Source organism: Marmota flaviventris, chromosome 2, assembly GCF_047511675.1.
Source record: "Marmota flaviventris isolate mMarFla1 chromosome 2, mMarFla1.hap1, whole genome shotgun sequence".
NCBI classification, from domain to species: Eukaryota; Metazoa; Chordata; class Mammalia; order Rodentia; family Sciuridae; genus Marmota; species Marmota flaviventris.
In genome coordinates this window covers 5,729,101-5,754,232 of record NC_092499.1, presented here as the reverse complement: position 1 = coordinate 5,754,232, position 25,132 = coordinate 5,729,101, and the positions used below count along the sequence as shown (strand labels likewise).

General features: G+C 49.3%; 2 long non-coding RNA genes and 1 other non-coding gene across 8 annotated transcripts in view; all 3 read left to right on the top strand.

The window, feature by feature from the left end:
• Positions 1-5,712: 5,712 nt before the first annotated feature.
• LOC139704655 (uncharacterized) lies at positions 5,713-22,425 on the top strand. The gene is made up of 6 exons (XR_011706515.1): positions 5,713-5,828; positions 9,231-9,347; positions 16,784-16,856; positions 17,078-17,171; positions 19,225-19,295; positions 22,353-22,425. It is a non-coding gene; the product is annotated as an uncharacterized lncRNA (long non-coding RNA).
• LOC114101665 (small nucleolar RNA SNORD112) lies at positions 8,197-8,273 on the top strand. The gene has a single exon (XR_003584380.1). It is a non-coding gene; the product is annotated as a small nucleolar RNA SNORD112 (small nucleolar RNA).
• Positions 22,426-23,370: 945 nt separating the features above from the next.
• LOC139704654 (uncharacterized) overlaps positions 23,371-25,132 on the top strand; it is a 35,071-nt gene continuing 33,309 nt past the window's right edge. For all 6 annotated transcript variants that reach the window (XR_011706511.1, XR_011706513.1, XR_011706512.1 and 3 more), the window contains exon 1: positions 23,371-24,224. This is a non-coding gene — a long non-coding RNA (uncharacterized lncRNA). The remainder of the gene's footprint in view (positions 24,225-25,132) is intronic.

The window sequence follows — 25,132 nt, the reverse complement described above, 5'->3', positions numbered from 1 at the left end:
GAGAGAAGGTCTAAACTGTTAGCATAAAATGATACATCATTCGTCATGATTTTTGTGCAGACTGCTCCATCCCCCCCGCACCCCGCCCATTCACCATATCACTTGCTCACAGTCTCTGAATGGCTGACATCCAAATTCCTTAGCATGGCATAAAAATGTGATTCTGTCATTCCTCAAAACTGTGTCCAAGCTTCTTAGCATGCAACATAAATTTAATCATGATCTCTCTTCTCTGCCCAGCATATAGATGACCCACCCAGCTCCTCAGCAATGGCGCAGGCTGGGCTCCCTGGGCTGAGGAGTTGCCTCTGGAGGCTGAGGGGTCAGGGCTGGTTCCTTTTGTGGTTCATCCGATTCAGACACCTTAGCTAGAGCATGCTTTACCATCTGATTCCTCTAGAGACAAAATACTCATCAATTCACTCCTTGAAACCCTCTGCTGTCTCAACTCCAAATGCCTGTGCATGAGGATTCAGAAATGAGGTCATTTCCCTCCTGTAACAGTGCCTTCAGTGCGCACATAAAACCACAGCTCCTTAGCATGTTAGAAAAATTTGATCATATTATCTTAACCGTAAAAATCCACTCTGGCTATGCCGAAATGTAAAAGTTGGAACATGTAACTCCCCAATTTAAACTTTTCAAAGTTTCTTCATTTCCTGTAACATAAAGTCCCAAGTACTTAACATAAAACGCAGCATTTTACCATGTAATTTATCTCCAGACTGGTCTATAAAAAAACCCCAGTCTCACCCTGTCACTCTTTTAAGCCCTTTATTGGCTTAAATCCAAACTTATTAGCATGGTATAAAAATCTGATCATGCCATCTTCTAAAATAAAATTCACACTTCCTAGCACAATACGTTAAATCTGATCTCGTAACTCCACCTCTTAATTGCGTATGACAGAAAAGTCCAGATTCTTGGCGCGAAATGTGAATTTTATTTCTTAATTTTACTGCATCCTATTTATCCAACACAAGACTCTAACTGTGTCGCTCCCTTTGAACTTTTTATTGGATAAATAAAATTCCTAGGCATGTGCAAAAACCTCATCATGTCAGAGCCTCTAAATAAATTCCAAATTTCTTTGCATATTCACAGTGCTGATCATGTAACTCGTCTGATTAAAACCTTTCAATTTTGGTGTCAACATTAATCAGCTCTTGGCCTGCCCTGCAAATCAGACTTTGGCATTCCCTCAGCCAACATAGAAAGTCAGAATGTTTGGGCATGATCCTTAAATTTGTGGCTGTTACTTTTCTGTTTACAATTTTTCAGTGTTTCCTTATTGCTTGTAATATAGAGTCCAAAGCTGTTAGTTATAAAATAGATTTGATTGTGTTTTCTGCAGACCCATCTCCCACAAGCCCAAATCTCACCATCAATTTCTTAAAACTCAGGCAAAAATCCAAACTCCTTAGCATGAGGTAAAATTTTGATCCTGTCACCCCTCAAAATAAAGTCCAGATTTCTTTCCATGAGACCCAACTCTATTCGTGACACTCCTGCTTAGAATCTTTTCCTGTATTTTCGTCACTCCTGTAGCCCCCTTGTCTCTGAGTGGCACCCAGACTTAATGATGACATTCTCAGCTTCAAACCTTTCACATTTTGTGTCCACGACATAAAATCCAAATGCCTGAGCATGAAATAGAAATTAGAGCAAGTATGTCTCATGTTGAAAATCTTTAGGTTGCCCCTTATTCCTTAAAATACAAACCTTAAATACCTTTGCACAAAACCCAACCTTTTAAGCATCTAGGACCCGCGGCTCCGGCTCCTTCCTCCTTAGGCTTCTCTGTGGACACTGAAGCCTGGTTTCTCACTCCGCATGCATCCTGGTCTCATCGTTCCCAGGTCTTTCTGTCTTTTGAAGCTCACAATTCGTGAGTTCATACAGCAGCATACCTTCTTTCCTTTCCTGGGCCAGGCACTGTGCTAGAAAGCCCCATGCCAAGAGGTGGAGGACCCTGCCCGAGTGCGTCCCAGAAGGAAATGAAACCCTCACCCAGGTGCTGCGGGAGGTGCCTCTCTACACCTGGTGAGTGTCTCCTTGGAGGCTCAGTTCACAGGTCTGCCCCTCTGGGTGGACTTCAGGCCTCTGTCCTGTGCCCCTGCTGTGGCTGTGATAGTCACTGTGGGCTTCCTGTCTGGCTTCTGTCCTCTGCCAGTCTACCCTACCTCCACCCCGGGCTCTGCAGAAGGAATATACTCAGACCTTCAGATGTTATCTCCATAAACATTGTTCTCAAACTTCATGCACTTTCTTTGAAAAACAGCTACTGATCAGGAAATTCCCACTTTACAAAAAAAAAAAAAAAAAATCTGGATTTGCTATTGGATTCAGAACTGCCCTTCAGATCTTTGATGGGTCCCTCTGCCCCCCCAACACTCAGACAGACACCCCAGCCTCACCACTGTCAGTGCCCAAAGCCTCGGTCAGGTCAGCTCCTTGCTTGCCTCTGAGCAAGTGGCCCATGGGGTCAGGGCTGCCAACGTGCATCTATGAAGGGTTGGGATGGGGGGGGGGCGGGGGGGATCCCTCAGCGAATACCTCTCCCTGTACAGTAAAGGAAATCTGATTTTAAAAATAGAGCTTGGAAGAGGAGATGAGAGGATATTTAGGAGCAGAGTTGGGCATGGGCGGCGGGCGGGGGGGTTGGAGGAATTCGGGGAGAGGTGAGGACAGGGGAGGGGGGGCGGAGGCCCCTCAGGAGCTCAGGAGCAAGGTGAGGACAGAGGGGCGGGAAGGGAAAGGAGGGAGTGCTGTGCCTGTCCCTCTCCTTGACTCCTGGACACCTGCCCAGGGACACCTACAGCCCCAGCTCTCTGGGCTGCAAAGGGGTCTCAGGTGAAGACCCCTGTCACTTGGGCCTCCTTGTAGGCAACACTAGAGCCACTTGAATGTGAGGGACACAGCCATGAGTCTTAGGGTCTAAGTGGCCTTAGCCTGCTGGTGGCATGGGTGGGAGTCAAGCCGTGAGATGGGGCTGGACACAGAAGAACACCACGAGGGCCAAGGATTGTTGTTCATTTATTTTGTTAAACAAATGTCAAGGTCAAGATGTGCCAAGGCTTGGAATTTGTCTTAATTTCCCTAGAAGGGACCAGGGGTTTGAAGGGTCACTCTTTTTATTCAACTCCCTGGGTGGAGTGGGACAGGAGGGTGGTGGGACTCTCAGGGGAACTTCCCATAAAGTATGTGGTGAGGACCCATGGACCGGGGAGCCTGTAGGGCCAGCCAGGCTGACATGACACATGCTGGGGTCCCTCCTGCTGGGGTCTCTGCCTTGCCTGCATGACCCTGACTTGTGGCTAAGGACAGCTTGGGCCTTCACACCTTCCAGGGTCTTCTGAGAGGTCCCCCACTCCTCATCTCCTTATGCCATTGAGTGGAAGGGCAGTGCCCTTGACCCAACAGTGTTCCTGAGGCTTCAGCCCTGCCCCTCCACACTTGACTGGCAGCTCCAGGGGGCAGCTGGATCACTCTGCCCAGAATAACCCTGGGCGGGGGGAGGCAGTCATGTGTGCCCCTCCTCTGCAAGCTGCCCAAATCGCGCAGCCAATCAGCTGCTCCTGAGCCTGCGCTTGCCTTTCAAGGCAAGCGGGCAGCGACGGCCCTGTGAGCGGCAGGTCTGCATGACTTTCCTTTTGACCTTTTCCTCCCAGGCCTCAGTTTCCCCTGTTCAATGGGGAAATGGGCATTGATCTTCTCCTTTGTATCTGTAGCTCTGGGACTCCTGAGAGGTGGTTTATGGTGTCCCCTGGGGAACAGTGCAGGTGTGGGAGGGGCTGTCTGAACAGATGGGGCTCAGGGACCCCAGCCCCTGCCTCGATTCTACCAGCTACTCCAATAAATTGGGGTCCTCAGACTATTTCATTTGAACAGTGCCCTGGGCTGTGGCTGAGAGTACAGACAGCTGTTTCTGGTAGCATCTGTCTCGACTTCACAGCTGTTCTGTCTCTGGTGGGCTCCCTGCTTGGCCTGTGTCCTCCTGGCCATGTGGATGTACCTGAGTGGTAGGAGGCTTGGGGTGTGGCACTTCTCAGAATTGGAAAGTGGTGATTTCAATGCACAGAGGAGGCCCAGGCCCTTGGGACGGACAGTGGAATTAGAGCCAGGGCGGAGGCAGAGGCTGGATGACCCTGCAGAGCCTCAGTTTCCTCATTTACAAGATGCAGGAGCACCTCCTTCCCACATGTGGGCATGTTCTTATCATTAGGATTCATGACTGCTGCTTTTAGAACACCCACTGCAGTGTGAGGCCACGATTCAGAGCATTTCACGCATGGCGGGGCGGGCGTGGGCTTTGATTTTTCCCATTAGCTCCCGAGGGAAGGAGGCCCAGCTTTGAAAGTGGGTAATTGGGAGTCCAGAGGGTGGCCTAACTGCTCAGCCTGTGGACCCAGGCCACTGGACACCCCTATCCGTACTGGGGACAGTGGCCAACCTGTGCTGGTGAGGGATGGGATACGGACTTGCAGAAAACAGGTTTGCTCCTTATGGTGGGGAATGGTCCCCCATTCTGTAAAGTCAAGCTGAGGCTTAGAGGGCTTGGTGCTGCCCCCAGGCTCTAGAAAGGAGCTTCAGAGGCAGAGCTGGAGGTAGAGTTCAGAGCCAGGTCACTCCCCTGCCCCAGCAAATGGCGCAGCCCTGGGCAGACACCCAGGGTGGGGTCAGCTGCTGCCATCTGGGGAGCTGGAGGGGGCCTCGTGACTGCAGAGGCTGCCTTCATGCCATGGAGCTGATGCAGCAGCCTCGTGGCCTGACGGGCTGCCAGGTCGCAGAAGTGGGGGCCTCGGTGTCTGCCTCCATCTCCCCAAAAGGCTTGTGCTCTCATTCCCAACTCATCTTGGCTTATTTGGTATCGGCAGAGGGGCAGGACAGCTGGCTGAGGACCTTCTAATTATAGCGGCTCAAGTATTTGAACAGAGGTATTGAGTACCTTGACCCTGTCCTGCTTTTTTGTACAGACAAATAACTCTTTAACCTTTCGTCTGAAGCACGGCCACACCCCGTTTATTACCCAGGCAGCCCACCTCCTCCCTCCCAGGGCCCTGGCAGAGGCCAGCATGGGACCTCTACCCCCAGTCTTACCTTGGCTGCAAGGGTCCAAGTGGATCTCCTCTTGTCCCGCTGGCCTCGAAGCAAGCTTCTCTCTAAAAGGTGTTTGGAAAAATGCATCTTCTTAGCATTGAAGGTCCAGTCTTCTGGACACACATGCCTTTTCCACAGTAGCGGGCCAGCGGCACTTAGAGACCCAACTTTTCTCTCTAACGAATACAGTCTGCGGCCTGGGCCTTGTGGGACCCTGAGCCAATCTCTCAGGTCCTGAGCTCCCCCTTCTCTTCCTCCACCTTCTGGGCCCTGTCCCCTGGTGTCAGTCTGGGTTTGTTGTCCCTACTCTCATCCTCCCCTGCACATAGTAGGGCTGATGGCAGCAAGCAAGGCCTGGGGCAATGACTCAGGGAGGCAGGAGGGCCCTATCCATCACACCTGGTCAGCAATCTCTCTTCTTCCTCTCAGGTGGCCTGGAGGTGAGATGGCTGCTTTCTCCCCGCAGCGAGCAAATGCCTGGCCCAGGATCGGATCAAAAGGTCTGAAAAATGATTCCTGTTCCCCCCAATTTATCGGTTTAGACAATTTGCAGATTTGTAAACTTCTTAGAATGGAACTAACTTAAGCCTCCATTTTGCAGCTGGGGCTCACTGCCCCCAGTGGGCAGTGAGTCAGCGGGTTCCTGAGGCAGCTCTGTCCTGTCCCAGCATGGCCACCCTCCTGGCTGACCTTGGAGAATCAGTATTCCAGCATCCACGGCCTGCTAGGTACGTCGCCCTCCTCTCTTACACTGAAAGCTTCTTTTTGGAGGTAGAATTCTAGAGGAGTGGGAAGCAGAATAACCCTGCTAATCTTGTTATGTGTAACCCCGGGATTCCTAAAATCTATCACCACAACAGAGCAGGGGGGAGAAAGCAGTCTGCCCTTGGAGGAGCTAGGTGACCCTGGACACGTAACAGCGATCACCTTCCCCTTCTGTGTGGTGGGCAGCAATTTTCAAGTGCTGCTTTGATTCCTTAATGAAATGAAATAGAAAATGCCTGGCCCTCGGTGGCAACTCAGCTCACGTGTAGACGGCGGGCTCCTCAAGGGGATGCGTCTCCTCAGGGGTCCCTTTGAAAACACTTGTAAGTTTTTAGAATTCAGAGGGAAGATAAGGGCCAAGAGGGAGGGCAGTGTTGGTTTCCGGAGGGCATTTTCTTGAAGCAACTAACTTTTTTATTGGCATTTCCTGGATTTATGAATCAGTGAGGAATGTTTATTGTTCCCTAGGGTCATCCCGGCCTGGAAGTTGGAAGCAGGGAACTTTAGTCTGGGGACTGCATTTTATTTTTATCATAAAAATATTTGCAAAACTCTGACAGTCACTTCAAGGTATTCCCAAAGATAGAGCCTATTATCTTGTAATAAATGGCAGGGTCCCACGTTTGGGAAGGGGGTTAAGGCACAGGGCCAGATGACCTATCTCACGTCTTCTGCACAAAGTCGTGCTTGGAAGTAAGGCTCTGGGTGGCATAGGGGAGAGAAGTTCCCTGAAGGCCCCATGGACCCCCATTACTCAGAGTAGTGTCTTTCTCACCAACTCTCTACCCACGGTCCATGCAGGTGGAGGACAGGACAAAGCTGCCCGGGGCTTCAGAACTAATCTGGGTTTGCAGTTGTCTGGTTTTGTTTTTTAGGGGTCTTTAGTCTTAAGCTGCAGACAGAGTGCGATCATCCCAGCCTGGTCACAGCCTGTAGTGTTCAAGGATTTTGACAGCCTGCAGCAGCTGCAGGGGCCTGAGGGGTTTCATATGTGCAAGCAAGCCTGGGGGGGGGGGCTTGGGAAGGGGGATTTCTGATGGGGGCGGGGTGCAGTGAGGTACCCTGGACACAGAGGTGGGCAAAGGTCAGCCAGACTGCTTCCCCTTTTCACAGAGCTGACAGGATGCTAACGTCCTTTAGCTGCGGGCCCTCTGGATCCGATTGGGGAGGGGGCGTGGCAGCTGTGTGCTGTGGGGATCGAGCTGTCAGGGGCTGTGGTGTGGCCCCGGCTCCTGGCCAGCAGGCAGGCCTGGCTATTGATGCACCCGAGCTGCTGCACCCGCTGTTCTCGGGCCTGTGTCCTCCTCTCCAGGACCTATCTCATGTCACATTCCCCCTGAGTTCTCATTCCATTCTGCTAATCCCCGAGAACATGGGCCAGGGCATTAGCTTTCGGGGCCTCTTAAAGACCAAAAAGGAAAGCGCTCCCCCATGGGTGCATTGCGGACATTGCCGGGCAGCGGCTCGGAGGGATTTGGGGCTCTGGGTGGTGAAATCATAGCCACAGGCAGGCACACACCTGCTGGCTCCTGTCACTGACAGGCAGCCGGAAGGCTCCAGCTCACGCGTTAGTGCGTATAAAATTAAAAAAAAAAAAAAAAGGGGGTGGGGGAAAGAAAAGAAAAGAATGATAAAGCGTGAATCCCCTGTGTCTGTAGCGCTTGCTTTGGGCATATGTAACCAGCTTCCAGTTCATCAGCCAAGTGCTCTTTGCATTAGTAACGACAACAAAAGCAGAAAACGCCACAAGCAAGCAAACCGAACCAAACCAAAAAAACCCACACGACATGTCTATTTTAATTATACGAGAAATGCATTGATGATTAATATGCTCATTAGTAAAAAAAAAACTCAAACATGCAGATAAAGCTAAAGTTATCTTTAACCCTCCCTCTCCTCAAATTAACCTCCATGCTCAGTTTCAGGTGTATTGTTCCAGCTAGTTCTCTGTGCATTTGCATATGTATGTAAATATACCTCTACAATATATTACTTGGTTTCTATTTTACATAAACTGTATCTCAGTGTACGTTTCCCTTTGAGGTTTGCATCAGCTTGGTTTTTCTTCCCTCTAGAAACTGCTTGGAGGAAATAAAGATCAACACCCTCTGATCCATATCCCCGGGATTTATTTAACTATCTCATTGCTGCCACAAAACCTGAGGTTCTCTGCCCCCCCCCCAACCCCCGCCCCCCCGGGGATTGGATTGCAGAGGCAGGTGTAAGTAATTGCTGAGGTCTGGATTTGGGGAGTGGGCTCACGAGTGTTTATGGCATTATTACAAATGAATATATAAATGCATAAATTAGCAAAATAAAAGGGGACATGCTTGGGCCAATGATGAGAAAGTGTCTATGAACAAAGGATCGTGATTAATCCAGTTCTGCGCAAAATACTGAGGTCCATTAAAAGACAATAGGTCTCCACTGTTCCATTTTTTTAAGAGCTATTTAATATTCTGGGGTATTGGCGGGCTGGGGGGGGGGCTTTGTTTATTACACCCTCCTCATTGTGGAGAATCCCAGCTGTACCTCCTCTGGGGGGGGGGCAGGAGAATATGTGCAGAGACTCTTTGGTAAAAGTCCGAGTTGTCAAGGTGGGTCACGGGTTTGTGAGTGCCCACTATGTTATTAAAAAAAAATAAAAAAATGTGTATGTAAGTAAAAATGCTCTGCAGGAATCAGTGAGGAGGGTGTGGCACAAGCCAACATTTTAATGAACAGGGTTCTGCTCAACTGATGCCCAATAAAAAAGACCAGCTTAGGTTCCCCCCTTTTGTCATTACTAATGACACTGCAGAGAGCACTCTTTTGTAGCTACATCTGTAAACACATCCCCAACTGCGTTTACCCCACCTTCCTAGAGGTGGGACAGGTGGGTTAAACAGTTCACACAAGTTTATTTTCATTGAGCGATCTTTCTAAAATGCCGTTTTGACCTTGTTTCTGTCTTGCCTTCAGTCCTCTATCTGACTTCCCGGAGCTTCCGGGACAGGGTCCAAAACAGAAAAAAAAAAGGGGGAAAAAACAAAAAGAGAACCTTAGCCTAGTCTAGCATGAGAGCTCCTTCGGGGTCTGGCTAAAATCCCCCTCCCACCTTGTGCCCCACCCTGTTTCCCTGCTAGGCACACTTCAGCTCTGCCGATGCCACAGAGTGGTCTTTCAGCCAGCCTGTCCTTGACCTTTAAGGGCAGCCTTGAAATATCCCCAGAGTTAGACCCGGCTCCCCTCCACACGTTCAAAAGTCCCTGGAAACCTCATGCCTCATTGACACTGTTTGCAAGTGGGAGAGGGTCTTCACATTTTTCTAGAGTTGACAAAGAGTGGCCAGATGTTAATCACCCCTTTCCTTTGTCCTTTTCCAGAAGCCCCCATCTCCACCGTGTGCTGGGTCTGACTTCCCCTCCCTGAGACCACGTCATGTTCTCTTTGGGTCTGATGGGCAGTGTCAGAGGGTCGTGTTTCCTGCTCTGTGGTGCCGGGTGAGTCTGCAGATTACCATAAAGCTGCACACACATGCCAGGGGGCCATGCTTGCACCCCCTACAGTCCCTCTGCACCTCTCTGTGCAGGGCCCCGGGACCCAAGGCGCGGCATGGGACACAGGCTGAGATCCTGTGATGAGTGTTCGGGTGTAATCACAGCCTGGATACGGCTGATTGCATCTTTACAGCGTGTTCCTTGCCAGAGGCAAAGGGGTCTGGTCCCAGGATGTGGGATAGCTGGGTTAGAGTGAAGGTTCTGAGGACAGGGTACGACTGGGCTGAGAGTGGGTACTTCTGGCCGCTGGGAATGTTCTAGAAAAGCAGGGGGAGAGGGGCCGTGATGGGCATCAGCACCACCCTTGAGGACACAGGTCTTTGTCTGCATGTCAGGGGAACAAGAGCTACCAGAATGTTCTTTCCCAGGGAGCGGGGAGGGAGGGAGGCATCTTAAGGAGCTAGCCACCCTGAGCTCAGACCTAGCTACAGAGCAGCGCTGTGTGTCCTTGGCAAGTCCCCAATTGTTTCTGTGCCTTGGTTTCTTGATATTAAAAAAAAAAAAAAGAAAAGGAAGAAGAAGAAAAAAAAGAGCCATAATCTCCCTCGCACAGGGCTATTGAGATCTCAATGAGAAAATAACGCAGATAAATCATCCAGCACAGGGCGCAGCGTGCCCAGCAAAGACCCCCGGCGGTCCCCAGCTCATCCATTCCAAGTGCTTAACCCGCCCTGCGGAGCCGTAGCCGCTCCTTTTCAGAGTGAGACCAAACAGAGGAACACAAAGGCAGTCCCCAGAGAATGCCGGCCAGAAAATAAAGCTGCCCCCTGTCACCCGCACCCCTTGCAGGCTCCCCCCAGGGGACACGTGTCCTTTTTCTCAAACACCTGAGTCTAGGGAAGGGGCTGCCCCCTGTAGCTTTTAATTGGGTTCTCCTGAAAAGTTTGGTGAGAGTTTATTTTATTTTTATATAAATACATATAAAAAGTCAGACTGCTCTCAGGCAGATTTTTTAGGCTCATATTTTACAGAGTTTGGCAAGGGTGCCTCGGAAGGAACAGTGGTCGCTGTCTCCAGAGGTAGGAATTCCTGGAAAAAGCCCTGGCTAAGCCTGACTTCTCCTCAATTTCACAGGAAATTCCCCCTGGGCCGGGCCCAGTCTAAATGAGCGTTTTGTGTGTTGGACAAGGTGGCTGTGAGGCAGGACTTTCATGCTGCCTTCATGCAGAGGTGACCCTCTGCAGCCCTCTGTGGGGCACAAAGGCTCCTCTCTCCTAGATTTTCTGTTTCTTTACTCTGGAGCAAGAGCCTCGCGCGGGGGAGATTTCTCCGTGGCTATTTGTAGACTGGCTCAGGTCTCTGCAGTGTAGCCTCAGATTTTCTGCGGAGACCCCCTTTCCTACCTTCCTCGTGTGTTAGGAGGGAGCCAGGCCCTATTTGCAAAAGGAATTACAAGTGAGAGCAGAACATGGCCAGTGTTCCTTCCCTGCCCGGCAAGGGCTGGAGGGCTTGTTGCCCTGCAGTCTCTGGTCCTGCCGAGGGTCTTGGGGTAAAGGTACTTCCAGATTGACACCAAAGCTCCTCAGAGCCACACCCAGCCAGAAAGGTTTATTCACAAAATTCTGCGTGTGAGTGCCTCCTTGTTCCAGGCCCCTCCCTGTCCCCCCTCCCGTGTACTGCCGCAGGGGCTGCAACAAACACGCATACGTCACATCTCAAAACGTGTTTACATCGAGAGTTTCCAATCAATCCTTTAATAGGCGAAAACAACATCAGCAACAACAGCACAACAAAAAACAAGAGAGAGCAAACCGTTTCTCCCCGGCGCGCGGCACTCAATCAGGCGGCCGGGCAGTCTGTCTGTCCTTAGGCCCGCAGAGAGCGGACCAGCCTGCGTTCTCACCTGCAACGCGATGCTGCCCCCCCACGGCGGGCTAGAGCAGCTGTGCGACCCTGAGGCCAACAGACTGGGCTGTCAGGAGCAGGACAATCAGGCAGCGGCCCGGGGCCGCTTATCCTGAATGCTCTGCCCTGTCTGAAATCTTCCTGCCTCAGAGAGGTGCGCGTCTGCCTCCCGAGAACTCGCCAGGCCCCCTGTCAGGCCACACGTGAGGGACCCCGACTACACACACACACGCTGAGTGTCTGCCCTGGAAACAAAGAGCAGGAACTCCTTTAGACGCTGCGGAACACAGGCGTGTCGAGCAGAGGCCCTCTGATGAAGGCCCTGTCCACCCACAGCCCCTGGGAATGTGGTGAGGGGCAACTCTGGGCCCCAGCATGAGTTGCATCATGTGCATGCAGATCCCTCGTCTCCAGTGCAGGTGAGGGGGCTTTCTTGAGTCCCTCTCGAGATCCAAATCACAATCTTTCAGCCAGATGGACCTGTGGCTATGACCCAGCCTCCAAAACAGACTTTTTACATGACTGACTGGCACCTCAATTAACCAGATCCCCCAACCCCTGCTCCCTCTATAGTTAGCCACCCTACTGCCCAGAGGGGACCCTGGCCAGCATTTCTGGGTCTGGGGGTTGTGCTGGCACTTGGTCACTACAGTTGGCACAGCCTCCACAACCCCCACAGGCCCAAGCACTCACCCTCATTCTCTGTGCCCCTCCCTCACTGCCTCAGTGGGACAGAGGTGTCCCCCTCCCCGTCTCTACAATTTTGCCATTTAGCCCCGGGGGCAAATGACATGACAGAGACTGTGCATCTTTGCCCTGACCCCAGCCTGCTCCTGGCAGGTCAGCCCCACTCACTTGCTCAGCACTTAGAACTGGGGGAGCTTCTCCAAGGCCTGGATACGAGGACTGCCAGCCCAGGCAGGAAGCTGCACTGCAGCCTCCTCAGCAAGCACTGGCCTGCGTCTCTGCTTGGATGCCTCCTGTAACAGGGAGCTTCCTTCCTCCCTGAGCAGCTTGCTGACACGCTGAGATGCTGTTCTCAGCCCTCGACTGCCTGCTGCCTCTGCGGCTTGCAGCAGCCCCCAGCCCCTCTGTCCTCGGGTCTTTGCAGGCTGCCAGCTCACTTTCCTGTCAGTGTTGTGCTAAATAGAAACCCCTACCCACATCTGAACAGGTTTGGGGGCCTCTACACCTGTTTGGGCTACCTCCTCTCTGCCTCTTGGCACCTTGGACAGAGCCCTTTGCCCTGCTGTTCTGCCAGAAGCCCAGGGGAGGGCGTGATGCTTCCCAAGGGGCTGTTCCACGTATATCTTTAAGCAGCTCTGAGCCCTCTTGTTTTTTTTTTTTTTTTTTTTTTTTATGGCCCCTTCGCCAGTTGCCAGGGAGAAAGATCTCTAGGCAAAGCCCCCTGCCTTTCCTGCGGAAGCTGCTGGCTGGCCCTGGTCAGCCCTGCAGCAGCGGCAGCAGCAGCTGCGGCAGAACTGGGGGGCTCCCTGAGCAGACTGACCGACTCGACCCCAGCTCTCCAGCTATGAGGCCACGGCAATTCCCTTGACTTTTTAGAGCCTCAGTTTTTCCCCTGTGAAACGGAGATGAGAGTTTCTCTCTCACCAGCTTGAAGAAAGGACTCAATGAGATAAGAGTAGCCTAGCACACATAAGACACTTCATAAATGCTTGTGGAGTCAACGGTAGGAACCCGGGACGGAGGGATACACGTAACAAGTGTCCTAAGAGAGAAAACAATCTGGCCTTTCAAGACCCTGCACCGCATACAGACGGGAACCTCTCCTGGCAGAGTCCCCTCTGCCGGCTTAATCGCACAAATCAAGTCAGATGCAGGCAGCCCCCGGCCTGCGGGACTCACAGTAGATGCAGCAGGCAGCAGAAATGACACCAGAGCCCACGTCTGCATTTAACGGACTCAGAATTTGCATCATATATAACAGCACCGTAGGCAAAGCATGAAGGCATAAAAAAATATTCTTCCCTGCTACTTTTTGAAGGGCCAGCTTACACAGAGAGGGGTCTGGGGAGGAGAAGCCAGCAGGCTCCAGGCATCCCAGAGACTGGGGAGCTGCCATCCCTCCACTCACTCATTTCCCAAACCCCACAGTGCACCTACCTTCCCCGGGCCCAGACCTGACCCGAGAGTGAGGCTGGGGATGAGGTGATGCCGGCCGGCTTCCTGTCCCCGAAGCTCAGTCAGTCTGGTGGGGGAAACAAACAGGGAACAAGTCAGTATAAATCAAGGTGATCAAGGGGAGTGAGGGCAGTTGGCATTCATGGAACTCCATCCAAGAGCCCCGAGCTGAGCTGCCTGCACAGGACTCACTGGGCAATAATCTCATGATCCCCATTTGATTGATGAAGAAACTGAGGCACAGAAAGGGAAGTCCCATACTCACCCTCTCAGCTGGTGTGAGGTTGGGTCAGGATGGAACCCCAGGCTCTCCGAGGCTCCCCACCACACCCTGCTGCTGAAGACTGCTCAGCGAGGCTGTGCCGAGTGCTGGGGGGGTGTGGGTGGGCAGGGGATGGATTGATTAGTTATAAGCACCTCCCAGCGGTGCTTGAGATCCCAGCTCCTCTGTGGCCCAATCCGTTTGAAGGGCAGATTCAAAATTAGGTGTTAGCACCTATGGGCAGAGGCTTATGAAAATGGCATTATTAACCTGATGTGCAGAGGGCTCTGCCTGTCTGCAAGCAGATTGCAGATAGAGATGGAGGGGGCTGGGGTTTGTTTGTGTGGACAGTGAGCTAGAGAGGACAGAGAACATCTAGGGGCCCTCCAGGGCTTCTGATGGGAAGAACCAGCTTTAAGAGGCTCGGGCTTGACAGCTGGGAGCAGACGCCTCTTAGGGTAGCCCCTCGCCTTAGGGAAGTGCCCGATGCTGGGACCCCTGAGGGGGGTACCCAGCCCTAACTCTGACACAGACAGGGACCCCACGCTTCCCCTCACCTCATTTTCCCATCTCTGAGAGAGATGGAAAGCAACCTCATTGCAAGGAAAGACCCTGTTCCCACCACATCCCCTGGCCACTGCCACGATTGCCAGACACCTGTCTGCTTGTCAGAGCAGTGTTCAACAGGAGAGCGCAGGTCCCTTCCGGGAAGAAGGAGGGAGGGATGCGGCCCGGGAGGGAGAGGGAGAGGAGCCCCCCACTCAGCGCAGCAGCCAGAGGAGTTCTGCGTCGGGTAGGAGTTGGGCCACTTAAGATTTGTGCCAACTCACGGTGCGGTGGAATCAGACAGTCTGAATTCTTCAGACACCAGCCAAGAGTCTGTGGCGCCCCCAAGTGCCACAAGGGGGCTGCCTGGGCCACATTTCTGAGTCCGAAAAGTGAGGAGGGGGAGACGGTCAAAAGGGACCGGCGTTTCTGCTTTTTCAGTGGCGCTTTTAATTGCGGCAGCAGACGCCGGTGGGCGCGGGCGGGTGGACTGTGCCCTGGGCCAGGGTCCGCGAGGAGGGACGCCCCGGGCTGCGGGCTGTGCCGCAGTGCAGCAGCCTAGCTGCGGAGGGTCACAGCTGAAGCTGTCCGGCGCTGTCCGGCGGCGCGCAGCTTCCCAAAGTGGGAGCGAAAGCGCGGGGGGAGAGCTTGCCGAGTGCGCAGTGGCCGTGCGCCCAGGAAGCTGATGGGAGAAGGGAAGAAGGGGCCGGAGCCTCCGGCTGCTGCTGCAGAGGGGCCTGGGGGCGGTAGAGGGCTGTGGGTGGGCGGGCTGGGGGGTCGGGGAGTAGATGAGATGGGGCTGCAGGGTGAGTCAGTCTGCTGTGCAGTGGACCCAGGGTACTTGGCACAAGTTTTAGTGAAAAGGAAAGCACCAAATCTTGCTCTTTCAAGAAGGGGGAGAGAGGGAGTGAGAGGGAGCAGAGAGGAAGACAGGGAGAGGGAGAGGGAGGGGAACAAGCCTTTGAAAGCTGACAGCTGAATCCTCCCAGCATGGCTGAGCTGGCCACTCTGGGGGTCTTCCTTCAAAGCCTGCCTGATGGGTGACAGCGTTGTCCCAGTAACCAAACTGGCCAGCATCATCAGGTGGCTGGTTCTGTTTTGAAGGGAAGAGACACCCACTGCCCTTTTAGAGCCAAGGGAGGGCCCCCAGGGACGCTGAAGAGGCAGGAGTGGCAGGAGATGGGCGCACCTTTGCCCATTCTCCTTGGTCCACCCACCTTTGAACAGTTAGCCTCTTTCAGCCCCCTCTCCATTTTGAGGCATTTTTTCCCTGTCAGTCAGTCCCTTGATATTCCCCAAGATTTAGTTTGGACCCCAAGTGACCCTTAGTGTTTTTCAGTGTCTCCTTTGCTTAATTTTTACTTGTAGATAAAAAAAAAAAAACAAACAAACCTAAAAATCAAAAATAAAAAACGTTTTATTATGGGAAATTTCAAATGACACAAATATAGAAAAAATAATGCATTTTAAAACATCATGATTTTTAACCTTTCTATAGCCATTACCCAGATATAGTTGTCATCCAATCCAGGATTCTCCTGTTTCATCCAAACCCCAAACTGTACCTCCACTCCTAACCCCTATACCCCAACTCTTGGGACTATTTTGAACCCAAATTCTGTATAACATATATCATCTCCCCTGAGCATTTTTGAGCATATATCTCTGAAAAAGAACTCTTCTTTCATAAAAATATAAGCATGATACCATTATCACAATTAAAAAATTAGTGTATCCTTAATGCCAGCCAACCTCTCTCCAGCGCTGCAATATTCCTGATTCACCCATAAATTTCTTTTACAGCTCCTTGTTCAGATCTGTGTCCAAATGATTTCCTGTACTTGCAGGGGACAGGTGGGGTTTCAGAAGATTGGTGCAGCTATGTGTCCAGGGTTTTGTGCATCTGTCAGAGCTCAAGGCAGAAACACGACCCAGGCTAACCCCTCCGCAGGCACTGGGAAGGTTAGAGATGTCGCATATGAAGCCCTAAGTCCTGGGTCTTATACACAGTTGACATCAGCAAAGAGTAACTGTTTGAATTATTCCTTTTCCCGGAAGCCTCTGGAGGAGAATTGGGCTGGGGTAGGCAAAATAGAGTTGGCCATCATCCACAAAACAGGCTCCTGGCAGTCCAGGGCCCTCAGTGATTAAGGTAGTACGTGTTCCACATCACAAGCAGGGCAGTCTGCAGTCTGGGGGTCTGGTCCTTTTGGACCTCACAACTCGGTGCCTGACAGCAGCTTTTGAGACCTGGGATCAACAGGGGACCCCAAGGGGTGTTTATCTGCTAGGTGGCACCCTTTTCTGTGACCCCAGGATACACCAGTACCCCTCTGACCGTGGCTCCAACCCTGGGTGCTGCTGAAGTATGCACACTGCTAAAACATTGCAGATATTTTCTAAAAAACTTTTCTCAACATAACATGCAAGATGCAGTGGTTTTCTCCCTGCTTAACTCCCAGCCCAACAGCAGAAGCAGAGAGAATGAACGTTTAACGACAATTTGCTGAGGCCAGGCCCTAGAACGTCTCTCGCTCCTACATTTTTTCATCCCAGCTACATCTGATTTCTCTTTATTTTACAGATGAGAGGACTTTGAGAAGTCAGTGGCTTGTTCAAGTTCTGCTAGGACACGGGGACCCAGGGTTCCAACCCAGGTTTGTCTGAATCCTTTGCCAAAGTGAGAGGCGGAAGGATAGAGGTTTAGATGTGGACAGAGGTTTAGATCAGATGGGTGGATGGTACGTGGAAAGAGGGTTGTCTGGCTGATGAATGCTGGTAGTTCAGGTGAATGAGCAGGTGCAGAAGGAGGACTGAAAGATGAATGAGAGAATAGGCAGTCTCTCACCAAGGTCAAATGCTTACTTGATCTTCCAAGATGGGCTTCCTCTGAATGGAGTTGCTGGTGAAATTCCTCACTTGTGTGCTGCCTCTTGGTGTACTGACTAGCTCCGATGGCCGTGGGACAACAGGTGAGCTGCCAATCTTGGGATCTGCGCCTCAGCTTTGGTGCTAGAGCTGTTCCGTGGTAGTTCTCAGAGCCTGATGTTTTCACACAATGCTGGGAGCAAGAGGCAGCTGCCTTTCCACTAAGTTCTGACCCCAACCACTTGGTGAGGCCTTCCCTGGTGTTAGGCATTATTTTGTCTCCTCTTTATGATCACAGTCACTTTATGACACAACTGCCATCCTTAATTAAAAGAAAAGGAAACTGAGGATTAGGAATGGTATAGAACATACCCAAAGATGCACAGGGAACAAATGCACGCCCAGGATCTGAACCATAGTCTTTTTTCCATCCAAACACACACACCCTTAACCTATTTCCTTTTCCTAATGGCCATTCCTGAAAAAAGTTTGCACTCTTCGGAGGTTCCCTCATGTCAGGCTCACCCTGCTGTCCTGTCAGTCAGTTGAACTCCTTATTCAATCAAATTTTATTAGATTTCTCAAGTAACGACTTCCCTAGAGTACTCTACTTGAAATTATCATGGAAACAGGGGCCACACTGTGGCTCTCATGCCACAATTTAGTCAATGTACGATGCTGGCATTTCACCTTGTCACTGAATGCTAATAGAAGCAGATGTGAAAATGATTCCAGAGCCTAAAGGGGTTCAAAGCAAGGAGGGAGGGGACCAAACAGAGGATGGAAAGGTGAGTCAAATACCCCGCCACACACCAGAATTGGCTATTATTTACCAGATATGTTTTGGGAGTCTGCTTATGGGCCAAGCTCAGTTATGCACATCCAACATGTTGAGGTAACAACTCATCTCTGCCAGTTAGTGGTTTTGTGAGTTTGGGCAAGGTATTTAACTTCTGTGCCTCAGTTTCCTCAGTTGTGAAATGAAAGTACCAATACAACCATACTAATGGGTACTTGAAAATTAAATGAGTCAAACATAATCAAGTGCTTAAAGCAGTGATTCCCGCATGGTGGGCACTCAATGAACTCAATAAATATTTCATTATAATTTTATAACCATTCTCATTGAGATGTCATTTAATCCCTTTGGTAAGAATTATTACTCACATTTTATAGATACCCAAACAAGTACTCAGACAGGTGTGTGAGTTTTCTTTTGGAGAATGAATTAGTGAAATGGAAACACAAACACAGATTTAAGACTAAAATATTCTAGCTCTAGCTATGGAAGTGAGCAGATCAAATGGATGTGATCACACCAAATGCACATGATCCATTTACAGAGACTCTGCCATAGATGAGGCGAAATCCTGAGCAGTGCAGGGTGTTGCTAGAGGTTGGGTGGAAGCTGGGGAGGAGGTGAAGGGCAAGATGCATATGCCAGTTGTCCTAGTTGAAGTTTCTGGGGAACCCAGTTCTGACATGCATTCCCACCAACCTTCTTTCCCTCTTTTTATTTTTATTTATTTATTTATTTATTTTAGAAAGCAGCCAATTTGGCTGATCTTTTGAAGGTCACTTGTCAGAACAATTCTGAGTCTTATATCATGTGGGGCATGAGGGCAGGTAACCTCCTTCTATTTTGGGGCAGAAACTTTGCAACTTGAGCCTAGGTGGCATGTGAGTAAGTCAGCACCAACACAAAGCCTGTCTCCCCTACCAGACTGTAGGGTGTCCGATGGTAACTGCCCCTACCACTTCACGTACAGTCACATGCCACCTCGGCTCAAGTTGCAAAGGTTCTGCTTTGCTCCAATGTCACCATCTTCGGGAGGCTTTCTCTCCTCATCCCTTCCTGATTTATTTTTTTCCTTGGTTCTTGTTACTGTCCCCTACCACATGTATTACACCTATTTATTTTGAATATTCTCTGTTCCATTTGTCTATTTTTTCCACTAGGACCTGGATCTAGCCCCTGGGAAAGAGTGCAGGTGGGCTAAAAAGACTTTGAGGAGTAGCAGGGTGAGGGGAGCTGGTGCCATTGAATCACATCCACGCATTAGTGTCAATGTATGCAAAGCAGGCAGCAGGGTGCTGGGTCCAGAGTATGCATTCAATAAATATTGGCTAATTATGATTATTATGTCTAATTCACAGGACGGTTGTGAGGATCAAGCAGGATAATGTATGCTAACCCATGCTGTGAACGCTGCGTGCTGGGTGCAGAGGTACAATGTTAACAGTCCCTGGTGCTTGGAGGGAGTCTGCCCCTCTCTGTTGTGCCTTCTGTCTTGACACCACCTGGGAGGGAGGGAGGCTGCCTGAATTATTGCCCCCTGAAGCTCAGTGAGGGGGCAGGCCTTGTCTTGAAGGCAAAGGCAGGAGGGGGAGCCCCGCCTGGTGGTCTTTCCAGGATTTTTTTGTGGAAATCCTCAAATGGATATGTTTGTGTGTACATAACATTCTACTCAAACACGTAATTTACAGAATGACTTTCATGTCTCTCGCTTGCTCTGAGGTCAGTATGCTGCGTACCTGCCCAGGCCATTCTGGGAGGGTTGGGAGGAGACTGGCTGTGTATTGTCAGTAAGAACTGCTTTGGTTCTTGGGAAATAATTTGACCTTCAAGAATCTTGTGGCATAGACTCCCCAGAGAGCAGCCCCATTACATGCAATGAATTTTGTTTTCCCAAAAATGCATTCCTTGGGTGGGTTTCTGCTTTCCAGGGCCCTTGTTTAAGCTTTGATGCCATGTCCAAAAAAGAACAGATCCCACAGTTTCCTTTCTGAGTTTGAGGCCCATCCTCCCTGAGACCCTCAGCTTGGCCTGAGCATTGAGACCATGTGTTTCTCTAATCCAACAGGAGCCTGTTGCACTGGTGGGGTGGGGGTGTGGGGTGGGGGTGTGGGGTGTGTGGTGTGGGGCAGGGGAGGGCACGCTGTGAGCAGGTGTATGCAGGGCGGGAGCTGCGTGAGGATCGGTCCGTCCATCGCTCAGTAGTCCTTCACCCTCGCATTGGACCCAGGAGGGTATGGCTGTCCTCAATCTGCAAATCGCACAACTCGGGGCACAAGACAGAGAGGCCAGGTCACGTCTCTGCAGTTACACAGCTCATGAGTGCCTGCTGGGGTGGAACCTGGTCTGTCTGTCTGTCTAGCACCACAGCTCGGGCGCTGCTGCAGTGGGAGCACAGATTTGGATGAGGGGCTCAGAGATGTGTGGAAGGGCTTCTACCTGGCTGACTTGGCATGCACATGACAACTAACTTTGCTGGGGCACTGGTTTTGTGACTATGTTGCATGGAGAGATTAGTGAGCTTTCCTAATGTCACTTAACTTAGTCAGAGCTTGGGGCTGGGCTTAAGGGACAGGCACAGTTGTGTGGGCCTTTGTGCTCCAACCCCTGGGAGACCCTGCCTCAGGACAGTGCAGGACAAGTGGTAGAGGAAATGGGGGTGGGGTGGGGTTGAGTCCTGGAGGAAACGCAGGAGGGAGGGCGTGCTTGGAGGAGGGGCTGGAGGATTTCCTTCCCCGTTGATTCCTGCACGTTCATCAGAAACCTGTAGAGGCCCAGCAAGCCATGGACCCACAGGAAACAGATTTCAGGAACACATACGTGACCCACCAAAGACGGATTTTATGAATATACATATCTGTTAAAATTTTCTACATAAACAAGGGGAAGGGGATGGTATCCAGGAGACTTCAGAGTGGTCACAAAGGTTTACAGAGGCAGCGGGGAAGGGAAGATGGAGGTGGGGCCATGTGTGGTTTGCCACAACTATTTTTAACAATCAATAAAATGAGAGTGAGGGATGCAGGGGGCAAGGGCAGAGTGGGTCGTAAAGCAGGGACTGTGACTTATTCACCACAACTGAGGGACATGGGGAAAGAGCTCAGAATGGTTTGTGGCTGTTAATTTTATTATTAAGAATAATAAAAGAATACGAAATAATGTAATCAAGGCCTTGAATGGAACAGTTGTGAGAATCCTCTGGACAAAAGGTTGTGACTAATTCAGGCCTGCTAACCTGACATTAATGAACAAGGAGGGTCCACAGGCCTTTTTCTTCCTTTCAGAGTGGTTTTGTGTTCCCTCAAACGGGCTCGCTGGGGTTCCTCTGCCAGAGAGGAGACTGTGGACAGGTAAAAGCCAGGCTTAATGGAAGTTCTCTCAGTAGGCAAAAACGATGACGACTGTGTAAATAAAAGTGAAGAGTGCCGGAGGTGGCCAGTGACGAAAATGGGCTCTTCCCCTCCAGCTTAGTGAGGTTCAGTTGAAAATCATGATGTCTTGATGTACCTAGGTACCTCGTTGTGCATTGGTCTCCAGATCCAAGCCAATCAGCATTTCATCCACACCACAGTGACTTCTTTTGTGTCTGTGGCAAGAATACTTACAATGTACTCTTTGCAAATTTCGAGAATTATTAGCTCAAGTCACCGTGCTCCAGAATTTTTCTCACAACTGCACGCTTGTACCCCTTGACCAGCTTTGTGTGGTTTTCCCACTTGTTGACCCCTGTTAACCACGTCCTCGTCTGTGTTTCTGTAAGGCTGTTATAAAACCCCAACCCCCAAAGCTCTAGGCTGTGGTGCTATGGGCAAGAAGCTACCAACAGTGTATAGAACTGACATTGACTTTGGGCTGGAGGGGACTTCAAGTGTATTTGTTGTATATTTAAGCATGAATAAAATGAATCAATAAATAAAGTAAGAAATGCAAGATGGTCAAAAATGGACCATCAAAAATGATGTATTTTGAACTAAGGATTACGATTCATCTATTCATCTACAATTGTTGATCATTTAAAATGATTTAAAAAAAATAAGACCTCTGTGGTTAAGAAGCGTTTGGATGTACTGACTAATCAATTTGTTGTGGATTAGTACTGGGTTCATCTGTATTTATTGTATTTAAAAAAATAAATAAAAGCAATAAAAGGATGAGTAGGAAATTATGATGAGATTGTGGCGTCGAGGGTCGTGATGACTGTAACTCTGCATGCCTGTTTTTTAGGAATGATGTCTGTGGGTTCGTTTGTGGGGAAGAAACATAAGGGCAGATTCTTGTAACAGTACATATTTTTGATTTGGGTGGTAAATTAATGCATGTCTATTGTAATAATAAAAAAATGAATAAATACAAATACTGATACTCATGTTTGGGCCAGTGGGTGAGACTGTATCATTAACCAAAGATTGTGACTTGTCCTGTTCTGCTCCCCAATGGCCATTAAAAAGTGTAGGCTTTATCATGTTAATATCTTCCTTATGTCTCACAGAATGATGGAGGCCCCACTTTGGGTGTGATGCCACTTTACCAACAGCGACCTTGGAGGTGACCTCTGTGGAAAAGTGCCACGGACCAGCCAATGTGAGTTGTGGCTAGTGCTACTGTTTTGGGCTTGGGTGGTTGGTGGATGGATATTTACTGAATTATTAAACCTGAATGATATGTAAGTAAAGTCAAAGGTGACCATGCACAGGACAGTGATGAGACTGTCATGAATCTAGAGTGATAAGTCCAAGTAGGCACAACTGTCACCAAATTAAAAAGAAAAAAACATTAGGATGTTCTCTGTGTAGGAAATAGCAAAGAAAAATGGAATATGTCTACTTATAGATAAATAATATATATCAGATAATATGTGAGATGTAAGTGCTTTTTTTGTTTTGGGGTTAGATGGTGGGTTCATGTATGTTTATGGACTTATTAAAAATAATGGATACATAAATAAATAAAATCAGAGGGTCAAGGATAGAGTAATGAAGGTCATATTTAATGACTTATAAACCTTAAGTCATCTATATAATTCTCCAAAGTTGAGAGGCATCAGCACAATAATGAATGTTTTCATTTACTTTATTAGCATTTTACTATTTATGCACTATGGTTTATATAAACACTTCCTTATTAGTGAAGTCTGGGATATTATCTGTGAGAGAGGCTCAGTCAGGAAAAAGGTATCAGTAGTCTTTTGTTTGTTGGGTGTGATAATATGAGTGTTCTTTCAAGGATTTTAATTTTAATTTTTTTAGTATTGGGGATTGAACCCAGAGGTGCTTAACCACTGAGCCCCAGCCCCAGCCCTTTTTTATCTTTTATTTAGAGACTAATAAGCAACATAGTTTGCTTAATTGAAAATTAAGTTGCTTTTTAGTGCTTTGCTAAGTTCCTGAAGCTGGCTTTGAACTTGCAGTCCCCATGCCTCCGCTTTCTGAGCTGCTGAGATTATAGGCATATGCCATTGCACCTTGCTCTTTCATAATTTTTTTTTTCTTTTTTTTGCAGTGCTGGAAATTGAACCCAGGGTCTGAGTACTGCCTAGGTCAGCACTCTACCACTGAGTCAAATCCCCAGCCCTCTTTCATGATTTTTAAGGGATAAATAAATTTGAAAAGGGCTAAGCACAGACCAAGGCTTATTAATTCAACTCTACACAAGTGAGTGCCACTAAAAACAATCCAGGATGTTTAGTTTTCTAATAGATGCTTCTTGTTGGACAGAAAGGACACATACTAGTTTAATCATGCATTATTTATGAGGGCTTTGACTCTTATTTGGGTAGGTTAGGTTCGTAAAGAAAATGTAATAGTTGGTGTTTTGAAATATTTGGACAGTTGTTCAAAGGTATTCAGAAATAAGTAAATGAATGAGTGAAGAAATCAATGAAGACATCAAGAGAGAAAGAAAAATGGGATAACGATGATCAAATCTTACTTTAGTAAATTTTCTGTTGTCTTGGTATCTAGTTTGAATGTGAGTTTAACTTAGATTAGAAACAGGGCTCAGTCACGGTTATGGGTTGGATATGTGGTGTCCCCCAAAAGCTCACATGCTAAGACAATGCAGGAATGTTCAGAGGTGAAAAGATTAGATTATGAGCACTGTAACTTCATCAGTGGAATTAACCCACCTAGGTGGATTGATTGTGTGGATTAACTGTAGGCAGGTAGGGTGTAGCTGGAGGAGGTGGGTCACTGGGTGTGACTCTGGGGTATATATTTTGTCCCTGGTGACTGGAGCTCTCTTTGTTTCCTGGTTGTCATGTCCTGAGCTGCTCGCCTCTGCCTCAACAATCTGTCATGATGTCCTGCCTCACCCTGGACCTGCGGCTAAGGAGTTGTCTGACCATGGAGTGACCTTGAAAACTGTGAGCCAAAATCAACTTTTCTACCTTTAAGTGCTCTTGTCAGGTCTTTTGGGTGATGAAAAGCTGACTAAAACATTCACCCTGACAGTTTCCCATGTCCCACCTCCTTGCCATTCCTCGGGGTCTTCCCTGTACAAGTACCTCCTGGCGGCACTGCCCACCTGACTCTCCCACTCACTGACACCCTGTGTATAGACCATGAGCACATGGCGACTGCTCTCAACTGCCAGGTGAACTGTTGGCTCTCCAAGGCAGGCTGCCTTCTGGTATTTCCTGTTCTGTAGAGTTGCTACCTGCGTGTTTCACCTGACTAATGCCCGAAGCTTACTTTGGTCCATGTCGGGGCTGTCCTGGAGAATGGCTGACTTGGTAGGAATAAACTGGGTACAGAACTGAGCCACAGAGCCTCTGCTAGCATAAGGACACCTGGTCACTCCTCAGAGGCTTGGGCGTGGTGATGTCTGCCAGGAGTATTTATTTGTTTTGTTTTTTGGAGAAGATGACGTACGTGAACAAATGTCTGGTAAAGGAGAACTCTAGGAAAGAGGAGCCCGTGGCCAAGGTGGAGAGAACCAAGCAGTGAGCCAAGGCAGGGTCAGGGAACCCTGAAGTGCATCCCAAGGGTGCCCCGACTCTGTGTGGGAAGGGACTCTGCAGCTAGGGTTATGAACACCTAAGAGTCTGGCTCATGGGTATTGATTACCTTATTGTATAATCAATCAATGAGTAAATCACTAAAAATTGAATAAGTTTACAAACAAACTCATTAAATAAACATGTAAATAAGTGAATAAAGACCAATGATGAGTGCATGTAGTGAAACAAGAACTGTTATTAATATGCTTTTGAAGCACTTAAGTCCATTAAACTATGTACACAAACACACACACAAAAACTGGTGGATAGTG